This window comes from Triturus cristatus, chromosome 5_1, assembly GCF_964204655.1.
Source record: "Triturus cristatus chromosome 5_1, aTriCri1.1, whole genome shotgun sequence".
In the NCBI taxonomy this organism is placed as follows: domain Eukaryota; kingdom Metazoa; phylum Chordata; class Amphibia; order Caudata; family Salamandridae; genus Triturus; species Triturus cristatus.
The window spans coordinates 912,074,721-912,093,241 of NC_140587.1; the positions used below are offsets into that span (position 1 = coordinate 912,074,721).

Genomic DNA, 18,521 nt, shown 5'->3' on the forward strand with positions numbered 1-18,521 from the left:
ATATATATATATATATATATATTTAATTTATTTCCCACACAGATATATATATAGAAAATATCTATATAAAATATTAGATATATATATATATATATACACATACATATATAATTTTCAGAACAATATTTTTAAATTCAATTAGTTTTTTTCCAACATTTATCGAATTTACCTGTTAAGGTATAGGTAATTAATATGTTGGCTTTTTATTTTAACCTTTTTTAAATGATCTATATTTTTTACATCAATTTTTTGATAGGCATGCAAATAAGGAAATAAGCCCCCTACTTAATAATGCACGATTATCTGGGATGCTGGATATACACAGTATCATTTTGATGTTAAAAATGCATTATAATGTTTTAAGTCTGTTCGTTGAATGCAATTGGAAAAATTTATTTTTTCCCGTGTCCTTCACAGTTGCGTTCTTGGAAATGTAATTGTGAATTTTATTGAAACACTAGTTTTGTTAAAGAAGGTTATTGCCTAGTTAAGTAGGTAAGTGCCTTGCTAATAATTGCATATTTACGCAATTTTTCTTGCTTGCCAGTTACTGGCATATCACGTTTATTTTATTGTTTTTATCATTGCACACGACTGAGCATGGTAAAACTCTGCAGCAAATCAACATCCAGCCTTTATCCTTTTTTTAAAATTCGCAGCTTGAAGAAAAAATTTATTTTCTCTTTTAACTCCTTACAATAAGTGATTCTATTGATCTTGGTTTTTTTAATTTCAATATGTACTGAGTGGGTTGGTAAACTGTTATGTGCCATACTCAGGCAAATGATCATGTCAGTCAACCACTTGCATTGTTTCAACCAACTTGGCTTGCAGGCAGTTGAGTTTCTCAACAAATTTCCTCTCACGGATTAATATCTGTCTGTACAGAGTACCTGTGTAGAGCAAATTAATACAGCATTCTAATACCAAATAGAATCTCAGTTAGTGGCCCAACCAATGCTTGTCCTCTGGTGCCTTGTACTGTATATTGGTCCTAATCAAGGGCTCCTGGTCGGGTTACAGGAGACACAGTTCAAGTTACAGCAACACACATTCTTTCTCAGATGTATGCTTCACTACAATCTAGGTATTCAATATATTTTGTTTTTTGAATAAAATATGTTACATAAAATACTGCCATGCATAAACATCGAGTATTAAATATTGGCACATAGAAATAATTTGTGCTAGAATATAAGAATCAGAATTATTGCTTTTGATGAAATTAATACAGTTGTTAGTATTATTGAAATTATTTCTATATTTTACATAAATTTGAAATGTAAGAATATTAAAGATTTTTTTTAAATATGTTTTCTGACTTTATCTGTTATAAAATGTTTTTTCTTATTTTTATCTCTATTAGTGTTTTTAAAATGTAATTAATTTTTTTTAATTACATTTTATTATTTTTGTGATGTTAAAATACAGAATGGTTGTGTGGTTCATAACCATTTAGGGTGGATAGTAAATAAATTATAATTCATCAGCAAACTATTAATATATAAAATTTATTAAATATAAATAAACATTAATTGTCGCTTATATAATTAAATGTTATTTATGAATAAAGATTATTTAGCGGCATGTGTTTTTAGGTGTATAGATAGTGAAGGTATGTAATGAATTGAAGTTAATTATTATGTTTTGGATAGTATTACTTATTTATTTGAGAAATATGTATGTCAATTGAATACTACAATTTTTCACAATGGGGGTCATTAGGATGCAGGTCGCAAAATCACCCCGACCTTCATGGTAGCGGAAAAAGACCGCCCACAAGGACCGCGGCATTACCAACGGTCCAATTAGTATGCTCCGCAGTCCAAATCCGACCTCCGCGGTACAATCCTGGCCTTTAACATTGCTCTGGTTGCTGCTGCCAGCAGCACCGCGGCAATATCAAAAGGGGTATGTCCTGATTTCCATGCACTGTGTGGCAGGCACTGCACAGTGCCTGCCACCTGGTACAGGTACATATTAGCCCCCCAGCGCACCCACACCCCCCCAAAACATTTGGGGCAGCCAATTGGCCCACCGGAACATGTCTCCGCCATCCTTTCAATGGAGGTTCCAATGCTGGGGAAAGGCTGGCTTCCGCTGTCATCATAATAGTGCCGGAAGAGCCTCCCCCTGCATATGCACCATTTTAGCGGTCCATCTCTGCCCACCATGCAAGCGTGAGGACTGCTAACTGCGGAAAAGTGGCCTGTGGAATTTATCACCGCAATGCTAATGTGACCATCCATTTTTCGGGTTTCGCTCGCAGACGGATGGCCGCCGCTGGCTTGGTGGTTGCTACCGCCGGCCTTGAGGCAACCATTTTTCTGCTATCCTATTAGACCCCTATTTTTTTGCTCAGTCTTTTGTGTTGTGCAGTTGCATATGATGTTTATTCAAAGATTTTGAATGTAATTATTATTATTAGTTGATTTTCAAGGTTAGCTTGAAAATGTATTGATTTTATTCTGTAATACGTACCACAAGCAAACCCCAAGGATCGTCCCTTAGCCAGACACTCTTTAACATCTACATGGCACCTCTCACCAACATCACCCTATCGCACCACCTCAACACCGTCTCATACGCTGACGACACCCATCTGATCCTCTCCTTCACCAAGGCCCCCACCACCGCCAAATCGACCAAAACGAAGGAATGAAGGCCAACTCCAAACCGATGACAAACAGCCGCCTTAAACTGAAATCGGACAATATGGAGTTCCTCATCATCGGATCCACCCCCTCTGCCTGGGATGACTCATAGTGGCCGTCCGCACCAGGAGTTGCACTGAAGCCCTTTAACCACGCACGCAACCAGGGAATCATCCTAGACTTCTCATTGTCAATGACCCATCAAGTGTACGCCGTCTCCTCCTCATGTTTCAAGACCATCCGCATGCTCCGCAAGATTTACAGTTGGATCCCCCCCCGGTACCAGAAGGACAGTTACCCATGCCCTCGTCAATTACAGACTGGACTACGGCAATGCTCTCTACGCAGTAACGTCACCTAAACTCCAGAAATTACTACAACGCATACAGAACGCCTCTGCACGCCTCATCCTCAACAACCCACTCAACAGCCACATCACAGCCCACCTGAAATACCTGCACTGGCTCTTAGTCAACAAGAGGATCACCTTCAGTCTCCTCACCCACCCTCACAAATTAATCCACAACTCTGGACTAAATGAACGACTCACCTTCTATACCCCGAACCGCCAGGCTTCGCTATGCTGACCTCGCACTCGCCACAGTCCCTTGCATCTGTTGATCGACCTTCGGCGGCAGATTGTTCTCCCACCTCGACGCAAAAACCTTGAACACCTTCCACACAAGCCTACGACAGACCCTGGACCTGCTGGCCTTCAGCAGACTGCTTAAGACCTGGCTGTTTGAGCATTACCAGCATCCACGCCCTCCCTCCCCCCAGCGTCGAGACACCCTCACAGGTAAGTTGTGGGCTCTACAAATGTACTGATTGAGCGACTCTAATACAATATGTTATTCCAGTATGTTTAAACCCTCTGAAGTAATGTAATTTTAATCATTAAATACCATGTTGATCCCTATTAACTAATGAAATGTTAAATATTTATTCTTATTCTGTACTTGTGATAATGTTTATTTGATATAATCGGTGTGACGTTTGGCATTTGTCGGAACATTATTGAAATTAAGTTAATGTAATATAATTCATTCGCTTTAGTTAATAACTAATAATAATTAAACTGGTATTCATCTAAACAGCACTGAATATTATCTTAATTTGTATATTATGTTTTGGTTGATTTTTTATTCTATCCTCTTAACTGTATGTATGTTTATAATTAGAAATAGTGTGTTATATTATTAGTTGCTATTAATAGATTCACATATTACAATTTTAATAACGTGTATATTACATCATTTGAATACTTTGTTTACGATTCTTTTTGTGTACTTTGTATATGTAAAGTGTATACATTTTTAAAAAAAATAATAAAGGTTTTTAGAATTACTTGTTTTTTTTACAATATTTGGTTATTGTATATTTTTATTGCCGTGTGATTTGGCTTGTGAATAACATTATTTCTTATTATGATTGCATTTGGAAGACTGTCCTGCCGCCATTGTTGCAAGAATGTGACGGACCAACAGGTACTCATTAGTCCCACCATACCAAATTTATCATCAGACTGCCTTTCAGTCATTCCTAAACATGTCTATTTTATAAAGGCTTGTACTGAAGCATTGCAAAGTACCGCATCACCAGCTTCAATCCAAGGAGGCCTGTTTTTAACATCCCTGTACCACATGGCAGGCACGGCATGCAAGTATGTTTAGGTGTTGCACCATGGAAGGATTTGAACATTGCGGAGGCCCATAGGTGGCACAGCCCCCGATACGTACCCCCAAAACAATGTTCCACCAGCCTTTTTAAGTCAGCACAAGCTAAGCAAAGTGGTTGGCAGAATGTTGCATCATAATCCATTGCGGTGGAATTCAATCGTACCGTCCGCTGTTTTACTTGAGGCAATTGGAAGATTTGGCTTGGTTGATCCTTCGGCAATTATTTCGGACTGCATCCTAATGTGGCTCTCGCCCGTGTGTAGAGATCAAAGTACTACAGATACTGACGGTCCTACCGATATTATAATCATGCACATTGTTTTTAGAGTTATAACACATATATATTATATAGTTTTTGAAATATTTATATTTTTTGTGTATTATCATATTTTGATATGTATTTTCACATGTAATTTTTGTGTGTATTTAGTATTATTTCAAACATGTTATACATTGTTTGAATAAGTTACTCTGTTTATAATATTCCACTTACTGGAGTAGTAATTAATAATAGTTACCCCTAGGCAATACAACTATTTCCCTATTATTGCGCTTACTAGAGTCTCAATATTAAATTTTAGCCCTTTGTCAAATAACTCTTTTCCTACTTGTGTGCTTATTGAAATCGAAATACTTTTTTTTACCCCTCGACAAATCCTATTTTGTTACTAATGTGTGATTTTCTTTTGTGGTTTGCGTACATTTTACACATTATAATATTTAAATTTTTACTATTTTTTAATACCTTTTAGTGTGAATATTATATCTTTCAATTGACAGATTGTATAGTATAATCTACATTTATAAAAAGTTTATTATTACGTTTAGGTTTAGAAAGAATTTTCAATTCTTAAATTATTCATTTATTATGTAATTTTTTTTTCTTTAAAGTTTTTTTGTGATTTAATATACAATTCAATATCAAACAAAATTGCCAAAACGTTTTACTGTATAATAGTTTTAACTTTGAATCTACATCTTTAATTAAATTATTACTTTATTGTTTTTTTGGTTGAAAAAAAAATATATATATAGATATTCCCACATATATATATATATTCACATTTGCTTATATATATTTATAGTTTTATAGATATATATATTTTTAAATATGTGTGTTTTTCTGCGAATTTCTGTAATTAATTATATTTAATAGATATTTTTCTAAACCATAATATAATTTGCATGGTATTTAAATTTGTGTTCTTATTTGCCTTATTTTATGCTTACAATTGAGATTTTCATATAAACTAAAATATATATTTGCTCAAATGCTATTAGTAGCAACGAACAATTAACTTCAATGATTCTGTGATTTTCTGTGCTAATATATATTATGAATAGATTTTACATATTTAAATATTTTTGCTGAGATCTTAAGGTGAGGATTTATTGGTTTTTTTTTTTCAGTAAAATCTACCTTAACAAGCAGCGCGCTAGGGAGTAAAAATTAGTCGATATGGAAACCTGTGCTTTGGAGGCATAAGGTCAAAGGGTGGTCTTTGCCTCTCTGGTGTGTCTTTCAACAGGGATCTGTCATGGCATTAACATCTCTAATGTCAGATAACAGGAATCTGTTCCGCTGGGGTAGCACCATCAAATTACCATCTGTGTCAAGGTCCCTCCCACACAGAAACACACAACCATGAGCACTCTAGACATTGCAAATCTCGGTTGCCAAAAAAAAGAGGTAGTTTGTGAATTTTGGCAAGGAAGCCCACTTTTTCACATCCGAAAGCAGAAAACTTACCATTTTTTCAGGACCTTATTTGTTGTCCATATTTTTACTTAGACATATCTACCCATTGGTTCTATCCGTGTCCACAATGATCTGAGCACCAGGGATTCAATAACAGGATGGTCACACCTTTTTTTTCTGTGTCAAGTGGCTACTTGGGTTGTGGGATTTGTCTTAATTGCAAGTATCACAGCACCCACACAATCCTGTCTGACGGGCATATTCCGATGCCTGACAGACCGGAGACCATCACACATTGGTTATGAACAGTAACTGAATGACCATCTGGAGTTGGTTACAGCTCCGCAAGTGCAATGCCATTCAACCTTGTTCGGTCGCAATCCTTTGCATTACAATTAAAGCTTGCATTAATTGAGCAATGCATGCTCTCATTGTAAAGATCATGGGTGCATTTCAGTTCTGCACCCGGGCGCAGGTACCTTAATTTAACGCCTATTGTATCCATTGATCTAAAGTAGTGAGTCACAGGTATCCCCTAGGTTGCCAATCTGCATCCTTTCACTCATATTGTACATCCTGGGGGGCCACAAACATAGATTCCCAATGCTTTTCAGTGTCAGAAAGGCCTGCACAGAATGGCAGTGGTAATCCGCCATTGTAATTTCTCGACAGTAATATAGCAGGGGGTGTGATTACTGCAGGACTTCTGAATGGCTGACGGGCTATCAATGCCCGTTGTACTATATTTTCAAAAACAAATTGGACTCACTTTCAAACTAATTTATTGAAAAGGGTCTGTCTGTACAGAATCAAAAACGAGAATACGATCTGGGCTGTAGTTCTTCGCTCGATGTTCGCAGCCCTGACAGGCCGCATCTTAATTGGTCCCTGGGTTAGTCATGCTCTGTGTGGGGAAAGGTAACTGCTACCAAGGCCACATCAAGGAGGTGCATCCGCTTAACAGAGAGTATTATCGACAAAGTGCAGGTTAGACCATGTTTTGAGGATAACGTATGCAATGATTCTGTGGAAGGGAAGGAAAAGGTTGCTAATACAAGTGAAAAAGGTACCTGAATTCAGTTACCTGTGGATAACTACTGACTATACAAAATTCCTTCTCCAATTCCCCTGGCAGGGTGTATTATAACTAAACTAGAACACAGTCAAGTCTATGCCTACCAACGTAAAGACCTCTAGTGGTATCAATAAAGCTATAGACGAGATACATGCTAAAAATGCTGGTCAGCGGGTTTTTCTAAGCCCTAGCAGCTCAACCATTTGCCATCTCCATCTGCTGCAATCCTGCTATTGTGGGCATCTCCTTTGGTGGCTGAGATCATAAGGTTAACTTGTTTGCAAATCATCCCTTGCTTACTTCTGTTGGACCACTACCTCTCTACTGCCTATAGTTGACAGACGTGCCACATTTGCGGCGGTATCGGTCTTCAAAATCAACATTACTAAATCTTGCATGCTCAATCGAACTATAGCCGGGCAAGACCTCCCTACTCTGCAAGCCATAACGCAGTTACAATGGGCACCCAACGCAATTAGATATTTGGGTGATAATCTAGCCCCACGCGGTCCTCTTAGACACAGACCAAATGGCAGTAACTCCGAAGGTCCATCCTAGCAGATCTAAGACATTGGAAACCCTTCATTGTTTCTTAAGTGGTTCACATTAATGCCATAAAAATCAATGTCATCCCATGGGCCATATATCTTTTTCCAGTCCCTGCCTACTCATATCACCCAAGATTATAACACTCACATACAACAGGGCATTCACTCTTTTATCCAGAATGGGAAGCAGCCAAAAGATCTGCAACTCTTCCCTAGAGAAAGCGGTAGACTGGTCTGCCCTAATATTCTCTAGCACTATTTGGCCGCCCACTTACATGTCTTGGGTGGTCCGCTAGAGTGTGAAAAATGGGGTCCACATGGATCTGGCAGTGGCCTGCCGGACAATCCGGGTTCTAGCATGGCTATGCCAGCACGCTCGACTGTGCAGCACCTATAGGTATGTGTGTGTGTGTATATATGTCTATGTTGGTAGCACAAAAACAGTCTGAACAGCTATGCCCACTAGAACAGTGCTCAACATATAGGACAGATTGGGAATAATGGAGGGGCTTAGTATCTTCTCCTCCCCCTCAGTCTGATTGCATGCAAATTTGATCTTTGTGGGAGCCTCCATAACATTTTTTGACCAATGTAAGGCTGATTACCATCACCCTGAAACGACCAGGCTGGAGTATCGCCAGCTGTATCATTGAGTGTTGCACCCCTCTAATTATTATAGGGCTACCATATTGTATATTCCATCTGAAAAATGACTGCAAACATGACGGTTCTAAGGGACTAATTTCCAACATATACCGGACCATTCAACACTCCACACCCCCTCAAACCCACAGATTTCAAACTTTCTTGCAGACTTCCAATATAGAGGGCATTTCGTCTAAGCAATAGGAAACCCTTTGGTGAGACTCCTAAAACTTACCGCAGTTTATCCCACAGGTAAATGGCTTACAAGATCATGGTTCAATGGTATTATACACCAGCTTACTTGTCCAGCATATACCCATCAACATCTTCCCTCTGCCATCAGTGTGTGCTAGTAGTGGGATATACTTACCACCTCCGATGCTCCTGCAGCCTCATTACCACATATTGGAAAGTGATTCTGGAACAAGGTCACCATAGGGGAACCATTCCCTGCCTCTTACCACCACAGTTACACTAGGTGTGCAATACCTTGCCTTGAAAGCAATAACCCACGCTGACTGGAAGCTTATTAGCCACATACTGAATGCTGCACAGCTGGTATTAATATAGTTGAAAAATACAACTGCCCTCCCAATAATTTAATGTTTCACCGCCCATGGGAGGGGATGGTGATGCAACAACTTTTCCACAACTTACCTCACATAGAAGTTACATTTCATTAGATTTGGCAACCGCTGATCTGCTATCTCACCCACTTGGAGTTCACCTGTTTCAACCCAGCAGAGCTTGGAGCATTTCAGCTTTTTAATAACTTTTAATCCATGCTTAGCTTCAATCGAAAGGCCATGTCCCCCCATCTACCATGAGCGTCAATCCTGCGTTCTCTATTTCAAGACTTTGCTTATATTGTGAAGCTGTATGTTAACAACATTGACCTGCAAACCTATGACGATCCCCCACCCCTCAAATGGGACTGGAGACACTGGTAGATGTTTCGCATGGGTGCCAGAAAATTAGGACTTTGTGTAATGTGTTTGTTAGGACCTGCTCTGCAGTCAACAGCTAACACTTGACAGTTTTCATGCTGGCTTCGGTGTCTCACAGAGCCTCCACCTCTTAATGGTGTCCCACTGCCTATATCTGGAAGCATTTGAAGGCATGTTGGATTATGGTTCTATTCCTCTATCATCCATGGAAACTAGGGTCACCTCTGCCTGTCACCCCCAAAAGTAACTGTGACTACCTCCATCACGATCACTAGACAACCCAGGTGTCTGCCCACAGGTAGAGGGGTGTGCCCTTATGGGACATTTGCGTTTACCCTTGTTGTGCCCATATTTGTAGCACACTGTACATTGGGGTGCAACCATCCTTTTACTATGGTTAAGGAAGCCATTTCAGAGAGTAAGCCTTTATTTTAGGTTTTTCTCCTCCGTCTTTATTTTGTTGGAAACCCTGAGCACCTGTGGATGTCACCACAATATACCTTATTTAATCTTTAAACTTAAATATATTTTGGAACTGATGAACATTCACCTTTAGGAAAGAGAATTCATTTTAATACCTGTGTACTAATTAATAGGCTTTTAACTGAAAAAATTATTAAACATACATTTTTTTAAACCCAAATTTAACACTTTTAGGGACAAAGTGCAAATAATATTATGGTAACGGGAGATGAAATTGTATTAATACCCAGGCATAAATTTTAATTCCAGAGTACTAATTACTAGGGACACGATTACGATGTCAGACACCGCTATTACGATGAGACCGCACCATGCACGGTCACATTCTCCGGTTTCTCTATGGGAGCTTGTGTTACACCCGTAAACCGAGCATAACACAAACTCCCAATCAGAGATTGTGTTAATCCCTGCACTCCTTGGCAGGAACCTCAAGGTGGAGAAGCAAGGGCAACGGGGCCCCCAAACTCGCTTTCCATCAGGCTTCCCACGTCAGAAAGACTGTGGGAAAACAAGAATCCTAATACTGAAGGTGGAAACGCCTTCCTATGGGACTACAGGCCGGTCTCCGAATGGCCAATGGGTTCCTAGAGCCTGTCTCAATTCAGCTGTAATGACCAGCCAGTTTCAATTCTGACCGGCTGCATTGTAATCAGCTGGTCAGAAATAAAACAGGCGATATCGTCGTAAAGCCTCTGACCTAAGGTTGGAGGGTATATGATAGAGTTCGTCATATGCCCCTTGGTCTTTAAATACATTTAATTTTAGCATTACACTTCAATAATTTAATTGCACTACTATATTCACCTTTAGTGACAGGATATAAGGGATATAGGGGTAATGGGCGGGGTAGTACATTAATACCCAGGTAATACTTAATTTTTACATACTAACTGAAATTTATTTTAAGGGCAAAAATGAATACAACAGTGAGATTTTAACAGACATTTAAATATTAAACCACAATCATTATGAATAAATAATAATTACAGCGAAACACCTTATTTTAGAGTGAGCAACAGGAAACAAATAAACACCACTTTTCTTTATTTCTTTGAAATTAGATGATGAATTGAAAATTTGCAAAAAAAACATATATGTACACCTTAAGTAAAAAACCAAGCCTTTATTGCAATAAAAAAAAATCTTTAAAAAATGGCAGTAGTTTCCAATGCATTTACATTATTTTAAATGTTGAAAATGGACCTTTTTCCGTTGTTACGCAAAGCCAGACTCTCTTTGTCAGTGATGACGAGGAAAATCACCTTGTAGTTGCATATTCAAAAATGATTGACACACCCAAGACAGTATAAAGGAAATCCACAATTCACTTTTCAAATGTTTACAGTAATCCTTTCACTTTTGTACAAAAAGGGTGCTACAATTGGTAGATAAATATGAAATTAAACTTTTACTTTTAAAACCAGAACAATGAGCACAACAAATATTTATATTATTTTAAACACATTAAGATTCTACCTCCTACGTATCATGATATTTCTATTCGATCCACTAAGAGCATAATGGGGTTATACTTCTGCATTTAATACTCCAAAGATCATTAATAACTACATTGAAAGCCTTATTGCTTTAGTAAGGTTGCCTCTTCTGTTTGAAAGCATTGTAAATGTATCCATCTGAAGAATTAAATACATAGTACCTGCTGGGAAAAGGGAACAAATAAAACAAAAATATGTTAGACAGTTTGCTTATTAGGCATAACAAAAGTTTTAGCTTTGCTAACTAAGGGCCTGATTACAAGTCTGGCGGTCTTGCGGTGGCACGGGAGGAGGGTGAGGGATGGGGACGGTTCACTGTACTGCAGATTACAACTTACAAAGTCGTAATGGCGCCGGTGGAACACAAGCTGCGCCAGGGAACAGTGGCGGTGGTGCTGCAGCGCCACAACGCAATATACTGAGCAGGGACTGGCGCAGTCCGAGGCAGCATATTTTTTAGTTCTTGCACCACCAGCATTTTCATGGCACAGGCCCACCATGAAAAAGCTGGTGCTGCTAGTACTACAGGGTGTACATTTGGGGGGCAAAACATGTCCCCCCCCCCTGTATTTCCCACAGTTCCAGCACAGCATGGAAGTCAACGCCCATGCATTGCTGGAACTTTTTGGCAGTTCCTATTGGGGTGCATCACCATGGAAAAGGCCAAAGAACTGCCGACCATATTACGAGCTGCACATTTGCAACTCGTAATACGGTCGGCGGTGCTTGTGCAGCAGAGGCTGCATTATGCCGTTGCTGCTGCGCTAAAGTTGTAATCAGGCCCCTAGTCATGTTGAGGATTTTTTTTTGGAAAGGCCTGTATTAAAGTGCCCCTTTTGGACATGGCTAGCCCCATGATTTGCATGATATCTGATGCATCTTTGACTGAAGAGCACTGGGTTTCTGCTAACCAGGTGCCACAGTGCCGGTATTATTTCCCAAAAATGTATGTAAATGCTTAATTGTGCCACAATTGGCAAGGTCCTTTGCACCTCTGTAAGGGCTATCTTTTGGTATGTAGGGCATGGGTCCTGAGGAAGGCCCCTTATAGCTGCAGCATGTATTGTGCCGCTCTAAGGTAACTGGGTCTCTGAATTTACACAATAAATTACTTGCTAAACTCACGCATGTGCACAACACAGCAGTCCACTGTATAGAACGGCTCTCCATAGCTGCTGCTGGTGAATCCGCGTACTAATTTACATGCCTAGACGCACTAGCGTACCAGATTGCAGTTAGCATTCTAGTCACCGGCCGCTTTCCAGGGTTTTTTAACTATACTGTCAATACAAACCACTGCCAGGTTACCTGACCAGCACGTCACACTCGAACTAAAGAGACCCACTCTGGTGGGAACTTAAGCCCGACTGAGTTTTGCATGAAGTACGTTTTTCCTCCCTTCTCCGCCCCTGTCCCCGCTAAGTCCAGACATCTATTGCATGGATACCTTTTTTTTTCCCAAACATTTTTATTGGCATTTATTTTAATATACATCCATAATTGTATAGTTCAGCAATTAGTGATATATCACTATACAGCACTTATTTGGCATATAGAATATATAAAATCGTCCTGTACTAACTTTATTTACATTTCGAAGAAGCCACAGAGCAGGTTATCCATTAAAGTTCTTACACATGAATCATAGTCTCATATGTTAGTCTTATTTTGCCTGAAACTTTACGGTTATTGTATACTATCACATATTATATGCCAGTCTGTAAATATCTCACAGATTTAATAAAAAAACTATACAACTCGTGAATCATACTATGTAATTAACTAACTGTGCAGTGGGGCCCAGGGTTGTGTATTTGCTAATACGTTAAGCAGGGTGTGTGGGGCATGGGAGGCGGGGGCCGGGTGAGCGCTAGACCACAAGTGGGTCATTATCCACATGTCGGGCCGTAAGTTCACAGTGTCCCCAAGTTTTATGTGTGAGCTGGGCAGTGTGTGCAGTCCCTATCTGGCCATTGTCGTGTGGTATATCAGGGTCTGTTTGCAGTAGTGTTTTTATGAAGGTCAACTCAGTGTTTTCATTTAGGCGTCATACCTTTGGTCATCCTCCTCGCCGCTCGTATGTGTTCCCTCTTCGCTCCCCCCCTATGTCGCACCTGTCTCGGTCTGTGTTTTCCCATGCCTCCAGTATCTTTCCGGAGGTCGGCAAGGGTGAGTTGCCACAATCCAAGCACCTTTTACCTCGTCAGTACTATGATTTCTGCCCCCGCCCAATGGGTTACATCGTGTTTCCAGGCTTCCATTGCTGGTCCATGTACGAATTCCCAGGCCAGTGCTATTCTTCTCCAGGCTAAGACCAGGGTTAAATCTAGGAATCGGTTTCCCAATTTCCTTTTAGGAGAACAGGGAAAGAGCCCCAACAGGAACACTCCCATTGAAGGTTAAAGTATGCGCCCCACAGCTGCACACATGAGTTGTATTGTTTCCTCCCAGAACTAGCGTAGTGGGCCACAATCCCAAGTCATGTATAAAAAGTCTGCGTCTGCACAGTCGCATATTTGCCATTTGTATCCAGTGTCTCCAAAGGCAAGCTGAAGTTTGTGAGGTGTCATGTTTATGTAATTGAACTGTGTGTACTTCAATCTAGTATTGCGTAACAATTTCTTAGGGTATGGCAACATTTTGGACCATTCTGGGTCTGTGATGTGTCTATCCAGAGCAGTCTCTCAACAGGTGCGCAGTTTCGTTGGGGTTGTGCAGACCATCTCCAGTTGCGATGTATAGAACCATTTTACCTGGTGTCTTGCAGTGCCTAATGTAAGGACAGAGTGTAATATCGAGTGTGATTTAAGCTTCTGTTGGCTCCCTCCCATAGTCCTCAAAAGGTGCGCAGTATTATCTCATAGGTTAAGATTTGGCCTGTTAGTAGGTCGTAGCTCTCAAGTAGGTCTTCAAATGGAGCCAGGGTTGCTTGCTGGTAGCAATGCCCCACCAGTTATGGTCTGGCATTATTACAGGGCTTCAACATTGCTGGGGTTAGTATCTGCTTGGTGTTCCCGTGGGTGAGGCCCACCAGGGGCAGGGCCGGGGTATATAGGGGAGATTTTCATTCTTTAAAGAGGCAGCGTTTCCAGCAGCGTAGAGCCGTGGTCTGCAGCAGGGATAGATGAGATGGTGTTGTCCGCGTCTAGCATCTTTGCCAGCATCAGATACGTACGGATCCCTTGGTCAGTGCCTACTGTGCCCATATCTGCCAACCACTGCACCAGCCACTGGAGTGGAGAATCTAAAAAGTAGAGCTCGAATTTAAGCACTCAGAGTCCTCCCTCCGCGGGTGGGCGTTGTAGGATCGACAGGGCTACCGCCTCCTCCCTTTTTACCATATCATATCTCGCAGTAGAGCATCTAGTTGTCCAAACGACGAAGCAGGAACGGTTATGGGGAGATTGCTGAAAAAGTACAGCAGGCGAGACAGCATGACCATTTCTGCAAGGGAAACCCAGGCCATGATCGGCAGTTGTAGAGTGCACCAGAAGGAAACATTTGATCTCGGAGACCGGAGGGCCATGCCAAGATTACCTTCACGTAAGTAGTCCATCGAGTGGAAGACCGGAATCCCCAGATGACTGAAGGTTGTGGGGGCCCAGTAATGCCCACCATAAAATCGAATGGGTGAATCACATTGGCAGAGATGGGGAAGAGTTAAGTTTTGCCACGGTTAACTTTGAGGCCAGACAGCAATCCAAACTGCTCTATCAGGCGCAGTGCAGTATTGGTACACACCATTGCGTCACTGAGGTATATCAATAAGTCATCTACGTACAGGGAGATATTATGAGTGTTACCCCCTAATGGGATGCCTAGTCCCTCCCCGCCTTGGTGGAAAGATGCTGCCAATGGTTCCATTGACAGTGCAAACAACAGAGGTGACAATGGGTATCCCTTTTGTGTTCCTCGGAAGATCTCATACTGTGGGACAGTTTTCCCTGTCTGTATCCTAGCTGTGGGACGTTCATAAAGCACCCTCACCCAGTTTACCCAGCTTTCCCCCAGGCCCATGTGTCTAATAGTTTCAAGCAAGTAGTCCCATTGCATGAGGTTGAAGGCCTTCTCGAGATCTATCAACAAGAAGGCTGCATGCTGTAAATAACAAGTATCTGCATGGAACAGCATCAAGTACATCCTTCGCAGGCTGTATGATGTGTATCTGGCCAGAATAAATCCATTCTTGTCAGCGAGAACCAGGGTCGGCACGTGGGGTAGGAGGAAGAGCGCCAGGGTTTTACCAACGATCTTGAAATCCATGTTTAACATAGAAAGTGCCCAGAAGTCTTCGACTTATGCCACCTGTTTAGGCTTTTTGGGGAGGGGGGATGACCAGCACATCGCCTGTGGTCTCTGGCAGGCATCAAAGTTTCAGGGATTCTGCGTAGAGCTTCTCCAATTGCGGCAGAAGCTGTGCAGTGTAAGTTGAGTCGAATTCGTCCGGGAGACAGTCAGGTCCAGGGGTCTTTCCTCACAGCCCGGATCTCGGAGACTGTCAGAAGCCCTACCAGCATGTCAATTATGTGGTCATCAAGGATTTGGGGGCACAGCAACTTCAGGAATTCCTTCTGTATATGAGGGGAGGTGCCTTAGTGATGAATAGTAGTCACAAAATAAGGCATGAAGGGCCTACGGACCATAAAATGGGTCGCCCTCAGGAGGTATAATTTGCGTTTGGGGATCCCCGCGTCTCCGGCTAAAATAGCCAAGCCACAACCTACCCAACCCCCAAACTACTTCTTGCACCTAGGTGAGGTAACTCCTAAAGTCGTGACACAGCTGTCGGTCAAGAGCTTGATATGACGTGCATGTTTGAGGGAGTTGGATGTGTCTACTCTAGTTCCTTGTTAGTTTTCCTGTCTATGTAGGTCACCTTCTTAGGTGTCCACTTTCCAGGTGAAGTTCCCTCTGGGCTCCCACTGTTTCCCCCACACATTTCACCCTCTGTCCTACCTTGAAAGCCTCCCACTCTATCAGTGTATTGGAGGCAGTCTGTCTGTTGCTGTCGAAGTAGAAGTCTATAGCTGTGTCTATGGTCGCTCTGAAACAAGTATATTAAAGACCCAGAGTGTTCAACCGCCACATTGGAATTGGCGGGCGGTGTTCCTCCGGCTGGACTGCTAGCAAAAGGGGACTATGGTCAGAAAGCGTCCGCCCCAAATATTCTGTGTGTTACTAAGCGACTCAGGCCCAGTGTACCCAAGAAGAAGTTCAGTTTTGTTTGCAAGTGATGTAAGGGCGAGTAATGAGTAGTCTCGGTCTCTGGCATGTCCTCCAGTGTCCTCTCCAATCTTGGAACACCGCCGCAGTTTTATGTATTTGGGCACTCGGCAGTGGGGGGTGAGAGCAATCTAGAACCATGTCAGCAACACAATTGAAGCCCCCTCCCAGTAGTACGCTTGGGGTTAGCACCGCAGTCAAGGAGCATGAAAGCCTACGGAGGAACTGCACTTGATCTTGATTAAGGGCATGTATACTACCCAATGTGAGTTCCTGTCCATAAATTCTGCACTTCAGCACTACATATCTACCCTCTCTACCAAACAGTACGTGCAAGGGTTCGAATGGTATGCCAGTTCTGATCAAAATCAATGGCCCTCTCGCGTATGCAGAATAAGAGGTTGCAAATACCTGCCCTCTCCATCGTCTGCGCAGCTTCTCACCCTACCCACAGGTAGTGTGTGTTTCCTGGAGGAGTTCAATCTGCACCCCCTCATGCGCAGATATCTATGTATATTGTGATGCTTGACGGTAGAGCCCATTCGACTAATGTTCTATGTTACACATTATAGTGTAAGCCTTTCCATGGGCATTGTAAGAATAGAGGCATCCAGGTCTGCCTCCCCTCCCCCCACACACAGAGGCGATGGGCCAGGGCCCCACTTGCACATAAAAACCCAAAACATGGATATGAAAACTAAAATTCCCACAAACCAAAACTCCCTTCTCCCCGGAGCAGCCTGGCAACGGCCAGCCGCCCAACCTACAGGCCAATTGTCCAAGACTTCGGCAGGCTCCATCCATGGGTGGGTGGAGCTTTCCACAGGGGCAGGCTATTGATGGACAAACCACTGTTTATTTCACGAAGTCCTGTGTCCGACGTAGCCAATGCCAGTCCATGCATTCAACGTTTCCAGCAGTAGTGTCCTTTGTCATGGTGATACGATTCATGATGTCTTCTCCTTTTGGACCCCTAATGTGGAGGTTCTTCTTGGCTATAGGTCATCACCTGTTCTAGCGGTAACATCTGGCATTATGGCACTATTTGCTTCGTAATTGTCCGAATCTGAGCTATCATTTCATTTGAGGGATCTAGTTCCGGGCTCTGAGACAGTCAGTTGGTTTCATGAGGTCAGCCACCGCTTGTAGGGCTGCAGCTCTCCTTCACAGTTTGGGGTGGGCTCGGTCTTTTTGGTGGTTTCCGTCTTGAATGGGTCTGTGTTCTTTCCTGGTTACGCTATAGTTAGTGGGCGCTCAAAGACTGTACCTGGGTCTTTATCACCTTTGTAGGATTCAAACCATTCCCAGGCTGAAAAAGTAATTTTTCCCATCTAGTATTATACGAAGACGAGCTGGGAACTTCAGAGTATTGTAAGCCTTCATCTCAAAGTGTTTTTTTTTGCCAAATATGAGGCTGATCTTCTCTGTAGTTCAGTGGCGTAGTCGGAGAAACTTGAGACCCAGGAGTTGTCCACGGTGAATGGGCCATCCGTACGTGTCTTCTGCAGTAGGATGTCGATCTTTATAGTGCAGGGGTTTCGCTACCACTGCGTGTGCTGGGCGCCCCGAAGCCGGGGGGTGGTGGGGGAGCGAGGGGGGGTGTGGGGGGGCGAGGAGGGACCCTGTGCAAGGTAGGTTTGGTGTCCACTATCGCTTCCAGGATTTTAGTTAGTCACCCTTGTACTGGGTCGGCCATTGATGGCGTTGCCTCCGAGACCTGTGGAGGGTCTGCACCTTTATACGCCTTCGTACTGGGTTTACCCATGTTAGGGTCTTATCGTGTACTTAAGAGTGTCATCAGCGGGGCTAATCTCCAGGCACCAAGGGGGTGGTTGTCGACCACGGGGGGGAAGGGGCAATAACTCCAAACAAACAAAATGTATAGTTGTCCCCAAGGGCTTATGCGAGTGGACGTGCCCCTAACAATTCAAGCTGACCCTCCTCCGCGGTGTATCCGAGGCAGGGCTAGATCTCTGTCCTCTGAGCCCACCCCCCAGTTCCACAGGTTGTGGGGGTCATGATGGAGATCGAGGTTGAGCAGTATGGGAGGCGCAGGCCTGCCCCTCCAAGCC

At 42.4% G+C, this 18,521-nt stretch overlaps 1 long non-coding RNA gene across 1 annotated transcript in view; it reads right to left on the reverse strand.

Annotated features, from left to right (window-relative positions):
* Positions 1 to 10,712: 10,712 nt before the first annotated feature.
* LOC146831591 (uncharacterized) overlaps positions 10,713 to 18,521 on the reverse strand; it is a 51,974-nt gene continuing 44,165 nt past the window's right edge. The window contains exon 3 of the long non-coding RNA XR_014961594.1: positions 10,713 to 11,390. This is a non-coding gene — a long non-coding RNA (uncharacterized LOC146831591). The remainder of the gene's footprint in view (positions 11,391 to 18,521) is intronic.